Source organism: Engraulis encrasicolus, chromosome 16 (genome assembly GCF_034702125.1).
Source record: "Engraulis encrasicolus isolate BLACKSEA-1 chromosome 16, IST_EnEncr_1.0, whole genome shotgun sequence".
In the NCBI taxonomy this organism is placed as follows: Eukaryota; Metazoa; Chordata; class Actinopteri; order Clupeiformes; family Engraulidae; genus Engraulis; species Engraulis encrasicolus.
The window spans coordinates 11,696,094-11,716,093 of NC_085872.1; the positions used below are offsets into that span (position 1 = coordinate 11,696,094).

General features: G+C 47.7%; 1 long non-coding RNA gene across 1 annotated transcript in view; it reads left to right on the top strand.

Moving 5' to 3' along the window:
* Positions 1–3,737: 3,737 nt before the first annotated feature.
* LOC134465131 (uncharacterized) overlaps positions 3,738–20,000 on the top strand; it is a 46,047-nt gene continuing 29,784 nt past the window's right edge. Inside the window, exons 1-2 of the long non-coding RNA XR_010038109.1 lie at positions 3,738–3,883; positions 18,016–18,173. This is a non-coding gene — a long non-coding RNA (uncharacterized LOC134465131). The remainder of the gene's footprint in view (positions 3,884–18,015; positions 18,174–20,000) is intronic.

The following is a 20,000-nucleotide window of genomic DNA, read 5'->3' on the forward strand; positions in this document are numbered from 1 at the left end:
TCTGTGCGTGTGTGCGTGCGTGCTGGACCCTCTTATTGGGCCCTGCAGCCGGCTGCGCCTCCCGGGGAGCGGTTGCCGTAAGTGCCGCTACACGGGAAAGCTCTAAGCAGATATTGATCAGCCTGAGCCTCAGTGTGCCCTCTTCTCCCCCCGCTCCTCTCCTCTCCTCCTCCCCTCTTCACCTACTCCTCTTCTCCTCTATTCTTCTGCTCTCCTCTCCTCCTCCTCTCCTCCTCTACTCCTCTCCTCCTCCTCTACTCCTCTCCTCCTCCCCTCCTCCTCACCTACTCCTCTTCTCCTCTATTCTTCTGCTCTCCTCTCCTCTCCTCCTCCCCTCCTCCCCTCCTCCTCTTCTCCTCTCCTCCTCCTCTGCTCCTCTACTCCTCTCCTCCTCCCCTCCTCCTCACCTACTCCTCTTCTCCTCTATTCTTCTGCTCTCCTCTCCTCTCCTCCTCCCCTCCTCCCCTCCTCCTCTTCTCCTCTCCTCCTCCCTTCCTTCATCCATTCTAGCTGCTGCATCCATGCAGAGTGTGAGTGCATGTTTGAATGCATGTCTGTGCCTCTCCAGTGTCCTCTGTTGTACAGCAGCCTATTAGTGTGTGTCTGAGTATCTGACTATCCTCCTCCCAGTTGCTCCATCCATCCATCCAGAGTGTGAATACATCTACACGCGTCCACATGTGTATACTTCAGTGTGTTTGTTTTAGTGCTGTTTTGTGTTGTGTGTGTTTTGTGTATGTCTTTGTGCATATGGGTGTGTTATGTGTAGGTGAGTATCTGACTCTCCTCCTTCCTCCCAGCGGTGGCATCCATCCAGAGTGTGCAGCAAATTCTGCAGTGCTCATTTAACACTTAGAGAGTTGATTTGACATCATTTGGACTTATATGAACTCTCTGAGTGTTGAATGAACACCACAACATTTACTGTATGTATGCATTTACGTGTGTGCATCTCCAGTGCACTGTGCAGTACATACATCAATGCATTTGTTTACTTTGTGTTGTGTTTTTTTATGCATGTGTATGCCCATATGTGTGTTTTTGTCTATGTGTGAGTATCTGACTACGCTCCCTCCTCCTTGCCGCTGCATCCATCCATCCAGGGTGTGAACACATGTACTGTATCCAAATGTGTGCATATCCAGTGTCCTTTGTACATACATCAGTGTATGGGTAGTATGTGTTGTGTGTGTGTTTTTGTGCATGTGTGTTTGTGACCATATGTGTGTTTGTGTATGTGCTGTACTGTGCGTATGTATTTGTTTATGTTGTGTGTGTATCTGACTATCCTCCTTCAAGTTGCTACATCCGTCCAGAGTGTGCATACTTGTATGCTCTATGTATGCATGTGGGCCCCTCTTGTACTTACATACTTCAGTGTATTTGTTTGTGTGTGTTTTTGTGTATGTGCATGTGTATGTAGTATGTGTGCCAAAAGCCAGGCTCAAACTACACGACTAGCGATTGTGTGTCCGATTTCGGCGTAGGGGTGCACCGCACACTAGAAGAGAATCGCGACTGTCGATCTTGTCGCTGCTCGCAGCCCGACAATGCCCGACGTTCTATTTCCAGTCACAAATATCAAACACTGTTTGATTTCTACGACTTGCGATCGGCGACTTTTTGAGCTGCCAAAGTTCTATCTTAGAACGTCGCTCACGACGAGGAAATCTTTCCCGACAATCGCTTGCGATGGTCCTGGGGGGTAACGTTCCAGCGATTGTCGTAAGGGGGGTTTTCAGCCGAGAATCGGCGCGATAGTCGTGTAGTTTGAGCCAGGCTTAAGTGTGTAGGCCCTATTTGTATGTACTGTATATGAGTGAGGATCAGGTGCAGAGCTAGAGGGGCGAGCAGGGCATTTGCCCCGGGGCCCAGTGCTCTCCTGTATTGGATCTGGGGGCCCTATTGTGACCTTGGCAGGCCGTTTGAGGGGCCTATCAGAGTCTTGCCCTGGGGCCCTGTATGTCGTTATTCCGCCACAGGTGAGTATCTGTTAAGTGCTATGGGCCGTTGTGTTTGGTCAGTGTGTGTCTACTGTATGCAAGTGTGTGTCAGTGTAGGTGTGTTTGGTCTGTGTGTGTCTATGCTTGTCTGTGTAAGTATAGTAGGTGTGTTTGGTGGGTGTGTGTCTTTGCAAGTGTGTGTCAGTATAGCAGGTGTGTTTGTGACTGAAACAGCAGGTGCATGCACACTTGCTTGTTTTCTCCCATTCTCCCGGTCCTTTCACCTCGCCTCATCCACACACACACACATGCACACACGCACACACACACACACACACGCACCCATGCACACACACACACACACACACACACACACACACACACACACACACACACACACACACACACACACACACACACACACACACACACACACACACACGCACGCACACAAGCACACACACACACACATGCACGTGCGCACACACACACACACACACACACGCACGCACGCACGCACGCACGCACGCACAGGGACGATGATAGGGGGGACATAGGGGTCAGTTGTCCCGTGCCCAGGACAAAAGGGGCCACAGAATTGTGTCCAAATTACATTATATACTTGTATTTTGGGAGCAGGGCCGTTCTAGTTGATTTTGTTCCGGGCCTGGCCAATGCTGTCAGCCGCCCTGCACACACACACACACACACACACACACACACACACACACACACACACACACACACACACACACACACACACACACACACACACACACTAACCTCCCTCCTCCGCCCGCCCGCCTACCTCTCCGTCCATATTCAGCCTTGCACATGCAGGCAGGCAGCTCCTCCAGGAGCAGAGATCCATTTAAAAATGCATTATTGCATTACAGCTGTGTTAAGCCGCAGCGCAAGAGCACCGGCCACAGTAATTGCATAGACCTCCATGCACATTCCCTGTTTGGTGATTATGGGACAAGGTCAGGAATAGGGAGATGACGAGGGCTGGGGATGTGGTGGTGGTGGTTGTGGTGTACACAGGTACCTGCCCCACTTTCAGCTTTTTCTCCTGAATTATTCACAGTAAACTGTCACTACATCAAGTTATTCTCATGAAGCATTAAAGCAACGCGACATGAATAGGTAGGCTATGTACAGTAGACCCACCAAGGATTGTACTTGTGAAAGAGAACTTGACGTCGTCTAATTCTGGCATGGCTTTGAAACTTCAACTTCCAAGAAGTATGAGAGAGGAGCGTAATTTCATTTCCCTTGTATGACCGGTGCATATGAAGAAACAGACAATAAAAGCTGACTTGGCTTGAAACACAAAATACTGCAGTAGTCAAGTCAACCATAGGCTATAGCCAAAGATTAAACAAAACTAGACATTTACAGTATTTCACTGCATCAATTGTTTTGGTTGCAGATTGTACAACAAAAAACATGATCTTAACGTGAGGTTGAGAATTCAAAGTGTAAAGTGAATGAATAGATCCCAGAGAGAGAGAGAGCGAGAGAGAGAGAGAGAGAGACTACCCCACCCTTTTTTCTTTTTACACAAGTGCCTATTCGGCTTTTGCCGCGAGCAGGACCGGTGCGGCAACTGGCGTCATTCTGCGCCAATCGCAGGCGCAAACCGGTGAGCTAACAATACACGTGCAGCCAATAGCGTGTACCGTTTACGAGGCATGTGACAGTAAGTCCGTCCTCCCTGTCTCTCCCCGTCGGTAGAATGTAGGCCTACTTAATCGGTAGAGAGCGAGTTAAACTACTGCGGAGCAAGTGGGCTGACGAGAAGTAGCCGAGACCATCGTAAGTGGTAGCTTGAAGAATCATTCGGGTCGCGGGTGCCGTTCTGACATGCACTGATGTTACTGGATTTTTCCACTTGCAACTCTGACACCACTCACACCTTTCAGCGATGCGAACTGAATGTAAGTATATTTTCAATTGGGCTATGCATTTTAAGGGTGGGCTGCAGATTTGATTGTGTGGTTTTAAACTATGTGCAGTGTCGGCAGACAGAATGTGTGAATCAAATGTTGCAGTCGATTGAATATTTACGCACAAGTTAACTATTTGCGCAGGTCCGACAGAAATAGTAATTTATAGTCTGCCAGTTACATAGGTCATTCTTGTCTTTGATCATTCATGTCTAGAGCATGGTCTTGGTTCTCTTTCTTCTTTTGGAAATATTTATTTATTTGGTCATATAAAACTTTTACATAGGCTATTCGACCATCATGAAAGCCGTGTATTTTGAAGGGGTTTTGGATGGACGTGATTTTATAGTCAATACTGCATTTCGCTGCAGTAGCCTAAGTGGTTGTCTGTGCGATGGTCAGACTGGATGGTTGCTTGCGCCGACTCCCGTAAATGAAAAAGTGCGGTAAACTCGCCGACCTCTCAGACAAGGGCGCGTAACTGTCCACCTGGTCTCCACGACGCGGTGAACATCGTTACCCCTACAAAGCGACGAAGCACTTGGGAGCTGGTGTCTCGAAATTTAATTTGCATTGGGGAATTCTTCTTAGTTTGTCAAATGGAAATGTGCTGCTTGTGTGCCATTCGTCAAGGCAGTTGTGGTTCCAGTTGTGCGAGTTAAATTAGCTAATGACGGTGCCCGATTTAATTTAGACGACACCAGGTGAATTAAACAGCTATGCCTATTTCAGTGGAAATATTCAAGTAGCCAACTGTATAAGCTCCACAGGCCTTGATGGAGTTTCCCGAATAGAAGTAAATTCCCGAATAGAAGTATTTCAAGTCAGTCAGTCAGTCATGTATGTTTACTACTGATTTATGATGTTTCATGTTTTTAGGGGATGTCTGGTGTGGATCGAATCCAGATGTTTCTTAGGCCCTATTTGTTTTTTGGGAAAATAGGCCTACGTTTTGTAGCTGTTTAGCCTATTATTATTATTATTATTATTGTTATTATTATTATTATTGTTATTATCCTATTACTATTTGGCCCGTGTTATGCAAGTATAAAGCGCAGACTTCCTTTTGGGGAGAGTGTTTCTAGAACGACATCACACAGCCTGCACTTAAATTATTCCTGTACCGGATAGTGTTCTCTGGCTTTGTCTCGCGCCTCCGCTGGAGGCTACTCCTCCCCCAACTATCCGCCGCCCACGGCAAACGGAGACACCTGAAGAGAGACTAAAGGATGATCCAGAGACACCTGAAGACTAGACCAGTGGTTTTCAACCTGTTTTGAGCTAAAGCATAGCTTTTTTGAGGACTAAATGCCAAGGCGGTACACCATTAGTTGTAAGCTAAATGATCTCTCACGGCACACCAATGTTCCCCGGCACAGTGGTAGAAAAAAAACGCTGGTTACAGGATGACCCACGGCATCGCGGCCGTCTGGAGCGCAGGCCTAGCCCCCCCACCCCCACCCCTTTTTGCTTGGCAGGTGGTTGTAGCCTATCGGCACTATACGTTTCCATAAAGAATAGAATATTAAAGCCTAGGTTGTAATGTTGTAAGGCTAAAGGCTGATAACTCGTGTGTAGATATTAAATCTAACTGCAAGCAGACCTCCAGGTCAATTAGTGCCCCTTGGCAGCGTCTTTTTAAGAATGCCTAACAATGACAGATGGTTATTATAAGAATGAACATAGCCCACAATCTATGTTATTAAAAATGCTCCCTTTAATCACAGTGTAAAACCCATCTTTGGGTTGTGCTTTTTGTTTTATTTTAAATGTGTAAATATGGAATTAATTTATACAGTTGAACAGAGTGACTACACAATATACAGTACTTTGGACATTTGCATGTTTTATGCCTATTTAAAAGTGTGTGTGTGTGTGTGTGTGTGTGTGTGTGTGTGTGTGTGTGTGTGTGTGTGTGTGTGTGTGTGTGTGTGTGTGTGTGTGTGTGTGTGTGTGTGTGTATAAGTTCACAGTGGTGTGCAAATTGTCTTCTCATGTTGCTATTTAATCACTGAAATGTTACGAAGTTATTTTATTTTATGATTTTTTTATGCAAAGACAATGCAATGTAGCCTATGTTAAATTGTGCAGATCAAAGGCCTTTGTCTGTCTGTCTGTCTGTCTGTGTGCATACGTGTGTGTGTGTGTGTGTGTGTGTGTGTGTGTGTGTGTGTGTGTGTGTGTCTGTGTGTGTGTGTGTGTGTGTGTGTGTGTGTGTGTGTGTGTGTGTGTGTGTGTGTGTGTGTGTGTGTGTGTGTATGCGTGTGTGTGTGTGTGTGTGCGCGCGCGCGCGCGCGCGCATGTGCACTCCCTACGAGTGTCTCCTTTGAATGCGGTGGCTGATCACTGTACTGTTGGCCACTGTGACACACTGACTGCCATAGTGTCACAATGCATAGAGATGAGGATTGTGCACTGGACTGTGTCTGGTGGACAGCTGTGAGGCCCGTTGCTAGTAGATATGGTCTCCACATATAGGCATGATGCACCTCCACCACCACTTCCACCACCACCTCCTCCTCCTCCACCACCACCACTACCTCCACCAGCACCTCCTCCACCTCCACCTCCACCACCACCACCTCCACCAGCACCTCCTCCACCTCCACCTCCACCACCACCACCTCTGCCTCAGCCTCACTGTCATCTTACTATATGGATTGTCCAAAAAGAGGTGATGGTAAATGGCATCATATTGACTTGGAAGAATCAATGCGTTGTGTTGTGGTGTGATGTGGAGCCCTGTGCTTTAGCTGAGGGGGTAGAGGAGAGGAGAGGAGAGCAGAGGAGAGGAGAGGAGAGGAGAGGAGAGGAGAGGAGAGGAGAGGAGAGGGGTGGGTGGAGAGGAGAGGAGAGAAGAGGAGAGGAGAGGAGAGGAGAGGAGAGGGGTGGGTGGAGAGGTGGCTGTGATAGCTGAAGCTGGACCCCTATGGCGGGTAGAAAAAAAGACTTGACAATAATGAATGCTGAGACACCAGCCGAGAGAATGAAAACAGAGCGAGGGAGAGAGCGAGACCTGGGGGGACATGGGGTGAGGAGGGGTGGTGGTGGTGCGGGGTGGAGGGTGGGGGTGTTGGAGTGGCCTAAGCGGGGGCCTTGCACTTGTGATGGTGGTGGGTAGCAGGGCTCTAAAATAACGTTTTTTTATCACCAGCCAAAATGGCTAGTAGATGTATGTTAATCTCACTTGCCAAACACACACTGACATATGGGTCAAAGTGGAGAGGAATTTGGTCTGTTCTACCAGCCAAACTGAAAATTCACCAGCATTTGGTTAAAGCTGATGTTAATTTAGAGCCCTGGTGGGTTGGCATCCTTAAATTGCCTTGCAAAGTCCTCAAAGCCACTGACTGTGTTGGATGGATGGGTGGGTGGATGGGATGGAGGGGTAAGCAGCAGTCTGTTCTCGGTCACAGAGACGTGACTGCCTCCTAAGGTTTTAAGGATATTGCTTTGTTTAGCTAACACTGGCGGAGACGTGTGAGTCAGAGGGGAACACAAGGTGGAGGAGGAGGAGGAGGAAGGAGAGAGGAGGAAGAGGAGGAGAAAGAGGGAAGGTAGGAAGGAGGAGGAAGAAGCAGAGGAGGAGGAGGTGGATGTGGAAGAAGAAGAGGAGGAGGAGGAGAAGGAGAGGAGAGGAGGAGGAGAGAGGAGGAAAATTACAAGGAAGACGAGGAGAAGGAGGAGGAGAAGAGTGGAGAAGGAGAGTAGGAGGAGGGAGACAAGATCACTACAGAGTTGCGGCAAGCTATCAGCATGCCAGGAAGTTGAATGCCTCGAGGTTAATGAGGCAATCTGCATAAATTCATTTTGCCATCTGCTTATAGAGATGCTTTGTGTCGATGTAGTGTCTTAGTTTCGGAAGAACTTTTTTGGGAGTTTCCGCATTTGGGAGTGTGTGTGTGTGTGTGTGTGTGTGTGTGTGTGTGTGTGTGTGTGTGTGTGTGTGTGTGTGTGTGTGTGTGTGTGTGTGTGTGTGTGTGTGTGTGTGTGTGTGTGTGTGTGCTATCCTGTGTGTGTGCATGCGTGCGTATGTGTGTATCTGTGTGTGTGAGGGAGGGAGAGGGCTGAGGAAAAAGTTCATTTGTGAGCATTGCACTGCAAATGTCAAGAGAAGACCAAAGCATTCTGAATGTCATCAGGACGTTTGGTCGTATGGACAGGCTCTGTTGAAAGTTTAAATTTAGCGTTCTTGAAATTGTTATCTTTCTTTGTCTCTCTCTGCTGTGATGTATTTGGCTGCTACTGCTGCTGCTGTTGCTGTTGTTGTTTTGCTTGCTGCTTCCCTTCAGTCCATGGTGTTCATTAGCCCCTGTAATTACCTGTATGGTAGCTCTGTTCAAACTAAATACAGTTCTAGAACATGGCATGACAGTTCTAGAATATGGCTCCATTGTGGTGTGTTGGATCCGTCTGGATGTGCTGACGTGAATGCCCAACTGTGAAACTCCAACCCCCATTGTCATTGAGTGCGTTTACATGCAGTTCAGTATCCTGAATATGAGGCTTATCCCGGTTATGATCATATTCGGGATAAGGTGTTTATATGTGCACAGAACGTTATATCCCAGTCTACATTCTTGGCCGTTATAGAATTCTCTTCAAATGCGTCCCTGTATCCGGGATACGGTGTATACATGTTCTTTCGGAAAACTCCACCTAGCATATCCCACCTAGCATATCCCGATTTCTCAGTATCCCGAATAAGGGCTTATTCGGGATACTGAAGTGTTTATATGCGCAAACGCAAATTCGGGATACTTAATATCCCGATCATATTCGGGACACTGAACTGCATGTATACGCACTCATTGTGACACAGCACTCTGCACAACACAAGTGAACACTGCACACAACGAAATTACATTTATGCTTCACCTGTGCACCGTGGCGCCCCAAGGGACCAGTGCGGCGGGACGGTAGCATACTCAGGGTACCTCAGTCATGTAGGAGGATGGGGGAGAGCACTGGTTAATTACTGCCCCCACCAACCCGGTGGGTCGGGAGTCGAATCGGCAACCTTTGGGCTATAAGTCTGATGCCCTAACCACTTACCCTTAAAGGTGGTGGTGTTGGTGGTGGAAGTTGAGCCAGGGGGTAAATAAAGTTTAAAAGTGTTGGTGGTGGAGGTTGAGCTGGGTGTATAGCAGTTGGTGGGGAAGGGTGAGTGAGTGAGATGAGATGAGTGGTATTGACTGAGTGGGCCACTTGCTGGTGATCCTTACTGTACCTCTCCACAGGGCCCTGCTGCCGCTGCTCTGCAGTGGATGATTGGCCATGCCACCACCGCCCATGGCATCCACGCCTCGTTATTGACCTCGCCATTGTTTATCGACCACTAGCTCCAGCAAAAATGCCTTCTTTCCTTTTCTTTTTGAGTCTCTTTTCTTTCTTTTTTCTTGTCTTTCTCTCTTTCTTTCTTTCTTTTTTCTTGTCTTTCTCTCTTTCTTTCTTTCTTTCGTTCTTTGGTTCTTTCTTTCTTCCTAACCCCTGGGGACAGAAATAAGGACTAACTTCTATAGTATAACTCCGAAGGGGGTAACATGCCCCTACTGTTTCTGTCTGGTTTACTATATTGTTTGTCTGTCGTCTTGAAAAATGTTGCCAGAGGCACTGCCCCTTTTCCCTGTGATCTTATTGAGTGAGTCTCATGTTTTAACCCTTTGAGGAGTAAGGATTTTGTCTGTGTTAAAAAATTCTTTATCCTTATCCTTATTACATTATAATGAGAACTCTGAACTGAAATGTTGGCAAAATTCACATATTTGTGATGGTACTCCTCCTGTCTAACTTTGCACCATGGGAGCTGGCATGTGGCAAGGAATGCCATGATCAGACATGACAGCGAGATGATTTGCTTGTGTTTGGCCAGAAAATAGGCCTACATTCATGCCCATGTTTATTTATACATTGTCACTAATTACCTGCATGCTTTTCACACACATGCATGCACGCACGCACGCACGCACCCACCCACGCATGCACGCACGCACGCACGCACGCACGCACACACACACACACACACCTCTTGACTTGATATTTTCTATACTTTGAGTTACCTTTAACGGTTTTCCAGGGACAACAATGATCTCTCTCTCTCTCTCTCTCTCTCTCTCTCTCTCTCTCTCTCTCTCTCTCTCTCTCTCTCTCTCTCTCTCTCTCTCTTTCTCTCTCTCTCTCTGCGTGTGAAGAAGTTAAGGACAGCCAATTGAGCCTCTCCAAATTCCAGACTCGTAGCCCTTTTAAACTCAGAGGCATCTGGCTCCCCACGCTCGCTCCCAGTATGCACCATCATTGTCTTTTGCGGGAACCCACAAGCGGGGCCTTAACTCTGACTGGCTGGCTCTCTGGAGAACACCATGTTCTTGCTGGAGATAGAGAGAGAGAGAGAGAGAGAGAGAGAGAGAGAGAGAGAGAGAGAGAGAGAGAGAGAGAGAGAGAGAGAGAGAGAGAGAGACCCGGGAATACCCAAGTTCCCCTTTGCTTCACTTTCGGTTCCAAGCAGCCTGCTCACAGGGTTGCCAGATGAGGCTGATTATTTCCAGCCCAAAAAATGCTCAAAACCCACCTGGAAGCACTAACTACCACCCAGTTGGGTTAGTTAGGATGGCCGTCTGCAGGTAAAAATGACATTTTGCCGGAAAACCCAGCCAATCTTTGGCCATAGAAATCAATAGAATTGGACGGGTTTTCCTGCAAAATGCCACTTTTACCCGCAGACGGCCATCCTAAGTAGCCCAATTGGGCGGGCAACTGCCCAATCTGGCAACACAGCCTGCCCAGCGCATCACATCGCAGTGCCCTCCACACCGCCTGCTCTGAAAAGTAATAACCTCCACAGCAGCGGGCGTTTGCGTTTTTTGAGATTAAGCGACAGATTATGGGAATCCCGACCGTGGTGGGTAGATGTTGTGCGCTCAATGAGCCGTCCTGTCTCTTTTACCCCTGTCTGTGAGGAAAATGAACAGACTCATTTGTACTAATGGGCTGATTTTTATGCCGAAGGAAGGAATGAGGCAAGGGGAGGGGAGGAGGGGAGGAAATGGAATTGAAAAGAGTTGTGCTGATGTGTCGAGGCGAGGCGACCATATTTTGGGGAGAACATCAGAGGTGCCAAATGGTAACCCCCATCACATCCAGTCATCAGCAGCAGTTGCAAGAAATGACTGTACTGCTCAAGCTTATTTTCGAACACCAGTTTTGGTTGCGGCAATTTCTTGAATTGCACAAGCACAGGGTGGACACAAGGCTTGTCAGGCTTACAGTAAGCCGTGTGTTCAAAGCCTCACCTCACGATCATGCATCATGATTTGAAAATGGTCCACACAATGTTTATTCACATTTATCACAGCCATCCACATCCAGTTGTTCTGATTGTTTGATTTTTAACTTGAATACATGATCCAGATCTTGTTACCAAGGCTGGTATACCTATTCTTGCTGTATATGATAAAGATCTCCAAAGCAATGCTGGTGGTATTTTGGACCTTTAGAGCCAGTAGTTAGGTGTTCCATGATTGCGCTCTGTCTGGAGGGCTGTCGAGGTGGTGGAGGTTCATCCAGCCAAAGTAGTGTTAAGCTTAGGGCTTGACCTTAGTCGGTCTAACCGCAGTGATTTTAGTGAAGAGAGACCAAAAGGGTTGGCGTCTGTGCCTTAACTTGGAACTGTGTGTTGCTTGGTGAGACTGCTCACCACAAGTAGTGATACTAGGACAGTCAAAAAAAGATGAGGCGCACACAAGGCTTTCAATTAAAAATGTGTATTGTAGCCGAAAAATTACAGGATCCTATGACTTCTTTTGTAATTTTGTAATCTTTTTTGACTGTCCTAGTAACCTCAGTGATCTCCCACACACCCCACGGCCACATAGACACTCAGATAGCCTTTAGGGGGCCTTTAGGGGTACTCGGGTGTGCTGTAATTGTGTCTTAGGTGGTTTGTTAAGTCTGCAGTATACTCTGTACCCCCATACCATTCCTCTACCTCTCAATGTGCTTACAGCCATCACGTCTGACCTTTAACTCCCCCCTCTAGTAATTCCCCTATCAGACTTAGCGAATAGCAGTCTTTCAAAGACCTAAAAATGTAGCTTGATCTTTTTGCCTTTCTTTTCTTTCTTTTTCTTTTTCTTTTTTTGGCTTCATTCTCAGAGGGAACAAAGTGGAGCTGAGCCACGAGTGAAAAAACGTGCAACTCAGCATTTCTGGGCTTTTTGAAATGGAACCAAATGAATTTCACCCCTTCCTTTTTTGGTTCTTCTCATTAATTCTCAGAATATTGAGTGGAACAGTGTCAGTGTGAACGCGTTGTTGGGTGAGAGTGACTTTGCCCCAGCTAGCAAAGCTGCAAATGTTGTTTAAGTACTGCACAGAACATCTGCTGCAGAGGGAAGCTCTGACAGAAAAAAAACACGTGTTTTTCAACTAAAGTGAACAATGAGGCATTCCTTGGGGTATTGAGAAGGGGTTGTTGGCATTGTCTGCACTGTGAGCTACTGTCTGCTGGAGTCAAGCAAGGTGAGAAGAGGGGAAGAGAGGAGAGGAGATCAGAAGGGAAGGGGAGAGGAGAGGATAGAAGCAGAGAGGAGGAGGAGAGGAGGAAGGGAGGAGAGGGAGTGGGAGAGCAGAGCAGAGGAGGAAGGAAGAGGAGAGGAGGGGAGAGGAGCGGAGAGGAGAGGAAGGGAGAAGAGAGGGGAGAAGAGGAGGAAGAGAGGAGAGAGAGTGGGAGAGGAGAGGAGGAGGGAATAGGAGATGAAAGGAGAAGAGGGAAGAGGAGCGGAGAGGAGGAGGAGACTGGAGAAGAGAAGGGAGAGGGAGGGGAGGGGAAGGGAGTATGTATTGCGCCTCCTGTACCATGTGGTGTGGTGATAACAACAGTATCCCCAGTTAGGTCAGGCTGCTGGAGAAGGTTTCTCCTTCCTCCGTATCTCCGCTGAACTCCCTTTCTCTCTATCCCCCCCCCCCCTCTCTCTCTCTGTTCATATGGAAGCCGGATCATCAGGAAATGGCACACATTCTTTCTGACCTATTCAAAAATAAACTGGAGTCCTCACTTCCTGTTGCTGGAACGGAGACACGGAGACGAGAGCAGAGGAGAGGGGAGGAGTGAGGAGCCGGGAGGGGGAGAGGAGGAGGGGGGTTAGAGGAGGAGAAGAGCAGAGGAGAGGAGTGGGGGGGGGGTGGCAGGAGGAGTGGGGTTAGAAGAGGAGGAGAGGAGAGGAGGGGAGTGAGGATCCGCGGGGGGGGGGGGGGGGGGGGGGGGGTCTGGGGGGGGTTAGAGTAGGAGAAGAGGAGAGGAGAGTGAGGGCGGGGGAGGCAGGAGGAATGAGGTTAGAAGAGGAGAGGAGTGGGGGATAAGGATACGGTTGGGGTTAGCAGAGTTGGGAGAAAGGAGACATGAGGTGAACTGAGGAGAAGAGGTGACTGAGGCGGCGAGGGGAGGGGAGGGGAGCTGAAAGGAGAGGAGAGGAGGCGAGAGGTAGGATTGGAGGGGTGTGAAAGGTAAACGTTTGGAGTGAAGAGGAGGATGAGAGGTGATGAGAAGAGGTAAAGACAGGAGTGGGGAAGGGAGGGCAAGAAAAACAGCGGAGAGCAGACAGGAGTCAGGCAGCAGGAGAGAGGAGAGGAGAGGAGAGGAGAGGAGAGGAGAGGAGAGGAGAGGAGAGGGGAAAAGAGGACACCAGGTCATGGCAGTGTAACGTGGCTGTGGCAGCACAATCCTTCCTCAACTTGTTTGTTAAAAAAAGCCCTTCTATAATTTAATCCTGTTTTTAAAATATATTTTTTGGTCTTTTTTGACTTTATTGATAACAGGTGGACAGGAAGCAAATGGGGAGAGAGATGGGGAGGGGTCGGCAAATGACCCAGACCAGGAATCAAACCCGGGTCGGCCACATGGGAGACAAGTACCCTACAGTTAGGTCACAGCAGGGCTTGGATAATTCAATCCTCAAATGACATTTCACTAAATTATGTCACCTCCAATAGGAGGGTTGTTAAAGCCTTGGCGGCAGCAGCAGTAGTAGGCAGGGCTGGACCCGGGGGAGAAATAGGGCCCAGGCACTTTTGGCTTAAAGGGGCCCCTCATAATTTGTGGTGCAGAACTGACTCACCGGTGGGCCCCGCACCCTCGTAGGCCCCTATTTTCAGAAATGTAAAAAAAAAAAAAAATGTTTTACACTTACGAAAATAGTGGCCCACAAGGGTGCAGGGCCCACCGGGAAATGCCCGGTATGCCAGATGGCCAGTCCAGCCCTGGTAATAGCAGCAGCAGCAGCAGCAGCGGTTGCCAAGTCCGTCCCCTAGTCATGCTCTCCAGCATCCTGTTAGTGTGAGTGCGTGCGGTACGCTCAGTACGCTCTATACACTCGGAACCAGAGAAACCCAGGTCAGGTCTGCGTGGATGCCTTGGGCCTGCGCAATCTCTCTCTCTCTCTCTCTCTCTCCCTCTTCTCCTTCCTCTTCCCCTCCTCGCAAGTTTAAATCGGGTCATCTGGAGAAGACGTAGAAGCTGGGCTTTTTGCAGGGGCTCTTGTGAAATATCGGCTCAGAGTCAGACTACAGCTACTTCGAGCCAGGGAGTGGAGTTGTTGGTGGTGTGAAGGATGGGGTGTTGAGATAGGAGTTGGAGGTTTTTTTTCATAAAATTGTTTCTATTACTTTAGGAGAGGATAGTGACATTAATTGTTACTCCTTTTTGTTAATGAAAGACAGCTGAAACGTCTTTTATTTCATTTGATTTGTGCTGTTCAAAGCTACAGTATTCAGGTTGCTCTTGCCTTTGGATATAAAACAAGACTGTTAACTCCTAATAAAACATATCCTTCACTATAAAAACAGAGTCAGAGTCAGATGTTTATTTTTGGTTCATTATTATTTTAAACCTATACCTTTTAGTAAATAGAGGAATGACTGTAACTGTAAGGCAACTCTGCCTTCGTTTTCCCATGACTCTCTGTGTCTGACAGTGTTACCTGATTGGGCGGTTACCCGCCCAATTGGGCTGCTTGGGATGGCCGTCTGCTGGTAAATATGGGAAAAATCAGCCATTAGGCGTTTTTATTTCTGCAGTTTTATGTCCATAGATATCGATGCAATTTGTTGAAATTGGGCGAAATTTAGCGCTTCTTCGCGTTTTTTGAGCACCTTTTGGGCGGGATTTGATCAGACACATCTGGCAAAACTGGTGCCAGACCTTATTTCACATCACATGCGGAGAGCATTGCATTGCAGGGCTGATTATGATTATAACCTCTCGTCTTATAGGTCAGGCCTGGTGCCTCGCGGTCTGTCTCTCTTTTCTTCTCCCATTTGCAGTTGTATATTGTTTTGTTTTTAATGTTTAGGGCGGGGTGTTTCTCTCTCTCTCTCTCTCTCTCTCTCTCTCTCTCTCTCTCTCTCTCTCTCTCTCTCTCTCTCTCTCTCTCTCTCGTTATTGTGTAAGGGAGCTCACTGTAATCAAGCCGAGACCATGTCATGCGTTATCTGGCGTCTCATTGGCCGCTGGAGTTGGTTAATGGGAGGGGCTTCAGGACAATGTCACCCACGCCTGCCCTGCACATACCCCCCTCATCCCTCCCTCCTCTCCCACATCCCCCCTTTCCCGCGTGTGAAGACCGGCTCTGCTGAGCTGGCATGAAACTTCATGAACGACAAAAGAGAAGTTTAGACTGCTAGGCACCACATCCTCCCTTCCTCTCCACACACCTCCCTCTCTTACTCCATCTCTCTCTCTCTCTCTCTCTCTCTCTCTCTCTCTCTCTCTCTCTCTCTCTCTCTCTCTCTCTCACCCTCTCCCTCAGTTTCCCCATCCCTCTCCTTCTCTCTCTATCCTTCTTGTTCCATCTCTCTGTTTTTTTTTCCCGCTCAATCGCTCTCTCTCTCTCTCTCTCTCTCGCTCTCTCTCACTCTCTCTCTCTCCCTCCCTCCCTCCCTCTCTAGATTGCCCTTTTGAGACTATAGGGGCCCTGTAGGCGCTGAGCTGAGGGGAGGGGCTATGCTGTACGTGTACGCTATGCTATGCTGTCCGGTGCACACCACTTCACTCCTATACACTTCTCCTCTCCACTCTCCTTCTTTCCCCTCCGTCTATCTCCCCAACCTCAACTTTTCTCCTCTGCACTCCTTTCCTTTCCCCTTTTCCCCTTTCTCTCCCCCCGACCTCAACTTTTCTCCTCTTTTCTCCTCCATTCCCCCCCCCCCCCCATTCCTCTTCTCCTCTCCTCTCCTCTCCTCTCCTCTGGTGTACTCTTGGCTCCAGAGGCCGTGGCTCTCCTCTCCTGCCAGAAAAACAGATCCATCGGATCTGCATGTAATTATGTCGGGGTAAAGAGTAACAATTTAAGATGTGTCTGAGGGAAGCTAACCATGTGTGGTGGTGGTGTGCTATTTAGAATGCTCTGGCGTTCTCTTTGTAAGGAGCAGGAAGGAGTGGTGAAAAGGGATTTGGGGTGGGGGTGAATTGGCCAGTGGTAGTGGTAGAGGTTTCCCGTCCACATGTTTTTGATATTCCTTAATTTATTGATTGTTTAAGCTTTACCCTCTCTGGTTATTTATAGTGCCCATGATATAGAGTATGCCATGATTGCGGTGGAGTAGTGCGGTGTGGCCCTTCTTAGAAGGGGAATGAGATAATGTTTGCTTTGCGCTCTATTTCTGCGAAATCCTTACATCTTTCATTTTCATTTTCTTCCTCCCTCTCCTCTCCTCTCCTCTTCTCTCTTGCGTCTTCTTTTTTTCATTCTTTTTTTAATTTGGCCTGAGCGAACTCCATGAATGACTTGGTGTAGTGGCGTGACAATGCAGTGTTGAAAAGAGAGACACAAGCCATGGCTGATGGTTGACCACCTTTCTGGACTGCTGTCCGTCTGTTGTCGTCCATTACAGCGCTTGCACTAAGCCTTGACAAAGGCCCGAGGTGTTGGGTGTCAAGTCAAGTAGCTTTATTTTCCCATCAGTAGTACACACACATACACTCACACACATCCACAATACATTATAAAAATACTTAAGAGATACAATATTACAATAATAGGCCTAAAAATAGTGAATAAATAAATACATTTGGATAAGGAGTTTACACAGAGAGTAGGATTGCGTAAAAAGACAAAAGTGCTGTGGCGAAGTGAGGTGCACAGTATAAAAGATTGACCTGCCTAAAAAATAAATACATAAATACACACCTGACCTATCTGGCTATCTGCGTTTCTTCTTGGAATTAAGCAGCTGAACGGCGGAGGGTATAAAAGAATGCTTGTGTCTGTTTGTCTGGGTACAAGCATGCATGACGGATGCATGGAGGAATAGGAGATGATTGAGGGCTGGATGGATGAATGGGGTAGTAGTGGGCAGATTGAGGGATGATGGGGTGATGGTTGATGGCATGATTGATTTCGTGGCCTCTCATTTCCATGCAGTTGTGAGTTCTTTTTTCTGTCTGTCTGTGTCGACTGGACTCACACACATGGCATTGACAGCAGCAGGGGAGGAGGAGGAGGATGAGGAGGAGGAGGAGGAGGAGGAGGAGGAGGAGGAGGAAGAAGAGGGGGAAGGAGGAGGAGGACGATGATGAGGAGGAGGACGTGGAAGAGGAGGATGAGGAGGAGGCTGTCGGAGGGTGAGGGAGGAGGAAGAGGAGGGAGGGTTGAGGGGGAAGAAGAGGGGGAGGAGGAGGAGGGGTTGAAGAGCAAAAGGAAGAAGAGGAAGAGGAGTAGAGGGGTGGGGAACCAGGCATGTCATTTCAGGGCACTCAGCAGAACACAGAGGAACCAGTGTGGCAATGACTTATCATTGGTGTGTGTGTGTGTGTGTGTGTGTGTGTGTGTGTGTGTGTGTGTGTGTGTGTGTGTGTGTGTGTGTGTGTGTGTGTGTGTCTGTGTCTGTGTCTGTCTCTGTGCGTGCGTGCGTGCGTGCGTGCGTGCGTGTGTGTGTGTGTGTGTGTGTGTGTGTGCGCGCGTCTGTGTCTGCACGTGCATGTGTGAGATGGCTCATCAGTCATCCTTATAGGAATGTGAAGCTCATTCTCTCCTCCCTCCCTTCCTCAACTGCTTCTCCTTATCATTATTTTGGGTCTCATTCTTTCTCTTTCTCTCTCACACATGATGTCTGTCTCTTTGTTCCTGCAGGTGCTTTGCACAGCATTGATGGAAGAGCAGAGAGAAAGAGAGAGAGCGAAAGCGAGAGAGAGAGGGGAAGAGGAGGCACCAAGGGTGTCGCCAGCCGTCGGCTACAAGTGCCAGTCGGTGCCCGTGATATTTCAGGGTCCTCCTGAACAAGGGTGTTGGTGAGTCACTTTCAAATCTTCCTCTGTGTGTGTGTGTTTGTGTGTGTCTGTGTGTGTGTGTGTGTGTGTGTGTGTGTGTTTGTCTGTGTGTGTGTGTTTGTGTGTGTCTGTGTGTCTCTCTGTGTGTCTTTCTGTCTCACACACTTTCATTCTCTCTTCTTAACTCTCTGTCTTGTTCTCTTTTTTAGTCTCTCTTTATCACTCTCTATCCATAGTGCCCCTCTTTCTGATGCACACACAGACACACACACACACACACACACACACACACACACACACACACACACACACACACACACACACACACACACACACACACACACACACACACACACACACACACACACACACACACACACACACACACACAGCACACACAGCACAGCACACCTGTGAGAAGTTCTCGTAAACACCCCGTGACTGACTTCAGTCACTGTTTACATCTTGCTGACACTTCTGCGGCATTAGTGTTCTCTAGCACATCCTTCACCTCTCTGCACTGCACTTAGTGTACGGCTGAAGGTGATTAACAGACTACTACGTGATGCATCAACACTCTACTACACTGTAGATAACAGAAGAGCAAAGTAGGCTAATGTGTTGGTGACATGACATCTAAAAAGTTGGACATGATGCATTTAGTGGGGAGGGAAACGGGTCAAGTGTTGCTGTACTGTCACAGGTGTGTGAGGTTAGAGAAATTATTGTTGAGCAAGGCGAAGGAGTAATTCAGCAGCATTTAGGGAGAGAAGGAATTGAAAATAAAAGTGACAATGAAAGTCGGCCTTGTTGTCGGTAATTGTTGGTCATACATGGTGCAGTAAATGAACATTTCCATTAGCATTTCATCAATCACACATGTTGAGTCATTACAGCTATGATGAAAAATGGTGATTGTTTTAAGTCAGTGATTCTCAAAGTGTGGTCCGGGGACCACTGGTGGTCCGCGACAGAGCTCAGGTGGTCCACAAGGGGATTTCTACTTTTCCAAGACAAGCTAGCATGAGGCTATTTGTAACATTATTACAAAGCTAAACATAGCTGGCATAGCTGACAGGCTTGTAATAAAAGTAAGTGATCTGCATCGAAATTAGCAGTGTCAAAATATCACCCGTGGTCCCTGACCATTTTTGGGGGGACAAAGTGGTCCTTGGTCTGACAAAGTTTGAGGACCACTGTTTTAAGTCAAATCAAGTCAATTTTGTTTCTTAAAAGGGACTTTCTGTAGTTAACATTAATTTGTCATTAAAACAAGAAGAGATGTCTGTACCAGGTTTGGCATTCAGTTCTGATTCCCACTAGTCCGATTCTCTTAAGGTTTATATTACAGCAACGATGGGACAGATCTGTCCACTGTTGCTTCGAATGAAAAGAGACAAGCAATAAACTGAGTGTGGAGTGAAACTGACAGGACTTTTGCTAGCTAGCCACAGCGCATAAGACTGCAGAGAGAGCGACTGCCGTTAGTCAAAAGACTGGAGAGAGTGGAGAGAGAGGAGAGATGGACTTCTGTAAATTACAGTAGTACAGTAGAGATGATGAGAGATGGACAGGACAGGTGTGCTGACTCAGTGTGACCTTTCCCTTACGCAAATGAACTATCAATCATATTTTTTGAGCATGGTTCACTATGACTATGGTGTCTGTGGTTCAATCATGGTTTGACTATGGTTTAATGAAAATGAACCATGGTTTTACTCTGAAAACACTTCAGCCATGGATGGAGGTGTAGGTAGCGGTAAGGGTGGGATTCAAACCTGCAACTCTGTGATCTTCTGTCCAACTCCCTAACCATTACACCACGGCAACCCACAGGTTTTCATGTTT